At 46.8% G+C, this 2,408-nt stretch overlaps 1 non-coding gene across 1 annotated transcript; it reads left to right on the top strand.

Annotated features, from left to right (window-relative positions):
* The first annotated feature begins 1,127 nt into the window (after positions 1–1,127).
* TRNAG-UCC (transfer RNA glycine (anticodon UCC)) lies at positions 1,128–1,199 on the top strand. The gene has a single exon. It is a non-coding gene; the product is annotated as a tRNA-Gly (tRNA).
* Positions 1,200–2,408: the final 1,209 nt, after the last annotated feature.

Raw genomic sequence — 2,408 nt, 5'->3', positions numbered from 1 at the left:
CTGCCATAGCAAGCCCAAGGCCAAGCCCTGTCACGTCTGCCTGTGCCTGGGCGATGTGGCACTGCATGGGGAAGGCAGAGACTGATGAAGACACCGCCCACAGCTGCACCTTGCTGCAAGTGCCTGATTGCAACATGTGAGCAGTGCCCTGTGCCCGGCTGCTCCTCACAGCCCACAAGAACCAGCTGTGTAAGAGCCCATCATCCCAGAGCACACAGAGCAGCTGATGATCTACCACTAGAACAAAGGTACCTTTGCTGAGCTGCTGACAGAGAGTTACAGCCACCACAGCATCTCCCTTTTCACAGGACAGGTGTTCCTTTCTGCAGAGACTCTGAAGACCAAACCCTGCCCCAGTGAAGGCAACAAGAGTTTTGCCAGAAACCTACAAGATACAGGGGTCAGTCCTACAGAGACTCTTCTGAAACCAGTTTGAAACATTTCCAGATTTGTTTTTGATAAAGAAGGGGATGGGGCTTAAGGACGGTGCACCAGATACTGGTTCTGATAACGTTAGCTAGCACTTCTCGGCCCACTCCACCATTCCAAAGTTGGTTACAAGGTGCTAAACAAGTGGGCTGCAGACCAGCAGGACACTTAAGCACATGCTTAACGTCAAGTATAGCATTAAATCTTGTTGAATGCTGAATGTTGTGCTTTCCTGAACCAGAGCCGAAGTGCTCAATCCCTTGCCAGCTCTTCAGGTTAGCATCAAACAATTCGCTCCTGGAAATGCTGAAAAAAGGCCTTCATACAGTACGCAAATGGTTCCACCAACTACGTGTGTATTATGTTATTCTTCTACATAGACGTGAATGGGTCAGTTCAGGATATTCTGTTTCAAGCCCCTTCTATTTTTAGGAGGTCTTGCCTATGCTTTGTGACTGTGATCCAAGCCCTTTGTTGCACAGAGGAGACAGACATTCAAAATGAGCAGCACCGGGGATCCATTATCCCTACTAATAGTGTTAACCTTGTAGCTGTAATACATTGGGTTTAACATTATCCCCACTGTGCTCCCTGGCTGGCATTTTCTCTGTTGTGTTTTGTTTCTCAGCCCTCTACCGATTCTCTCATCCAACTGGAAGAGCTTCTCTCATCCAACAGGATTGGGAAAGAAGTGCCAGGCGTTGGTGGTATAGTGGTTAGCATAGCTGCCTTCCAAGCAGTTGACCCGGGTTCGATTCCCGGCCAACGCAGAGCTCCCTTTTGGGGTGCTGAGTCACTGGAACAGGTTGCCAAAAGAAGTTGTAAATGCTCCATCCGTGGCAGTTTTCCAGGCCAGGTTGGACGGGGTTTTGAGCAACCTGGTCCAGTGTGAGGCATCCCTGCCCATGGCATTACAGTTGGAACTAGATGACCTTAACATCTTTTCCAACTCTTAACTATTCCATGATAGTATGAATCTATGAATGGATGCCAAAATGACTTACAAAACACTGTTCAGGTTCCATATAGTAGACCATCAGAATGGTCTATTAGCATTAAAATTACAGCGTCACTGAAACACATTAAAGATAAACATTGATGTGAGTGGAGAAAGCATACCACTGCAACATTACTTTTGGCCTTTACATCACATAGAAACCTTTGACAATGTACACCATACAACATGCCATACTGTAGCATTTACTCGGTGCAGTACTCTTTTCTCTACTCACTTCTGGTTTATCCCTAAGGGTGCATGGCACATTCCAACAAGACAAAGCAATTCAATCCTCTATCCCCAGGCTAAAAGAAGAACCACCAATAGCTGTCTGTCTACTGCAGTCAAGCAAAACAGGAGACTATTTCCTCAATGTTCCATGTTGGCACCACTGTGATTACACCCATTAGCCAGCCAATTCTTTTTTCTTATAGAATTGCACTCTATGACTAAAGCAACTTTTCTAAACTTCTTTAATTCTTTGAGATCAAAGCCAAAATTCCATGTTCTTATAGGTTTCCAAGAGTGTCCAAAACCAACGGACAATGATCCAGTTGCTGATCCTCCTTAGTGCCTTATAAATGTTATATTGCCAGTTTCCTGAGTTCTTGACTGCCATTCAAGTGTCACAGCCAACACCGCAAAACTCAGGAGTCCGGGTGCCCAGCAGCTGATGAACACACCCACAGCCTCAGTGTCCTCAAGCTGCTGGTGTACCTCCAGGCCTCCAGTGTCTACACCAGGCAATAGAGAAGAACCCTGGGTGCGTAGAGGCATTGGTAGCAATTGATCCCTCATGGAGAGCAAAGCTCACCATCTCCATTGTTTCCCAAAAGTGGTGAAGCTCTGAGCTCCTGCAGGGAAGCTTCAACTCTCCCTGTCTTGGGACCCCTTTGCTCCGGGTATTTGAAGAGGCCAGACGGATCTTCATTGCTCCCTTCATGTCTAAAGCCAGGGCATGTGTGCTTTTCTCTTAACAACC

This window comes from Pezoporus flaviventris, unplaced genomic scaffold, assembly GCF_033815535.1.
Source record: "Pezoporus flaviventris isolate CSIRO_AGI_PZ_B2104156 unplaced genomic scaffold, CSIRO_AGI_Pfla_v1 ptg000002l, whole genome shotgun sequence".
In the NCBI taxonomy this organism is placed as follows: domain Eukaryota; kingdom Metazoa; phylum Chordata; class Aves; order Psittaciformes; family Psittacidae; genus Pezoporus; species Pezoporus flaviventris.
The sequence above is the reverse complement of the archived record's forward strand: the minus strand, read 5'-3'. Positions and strand labels throughout refer to the sequence as shown.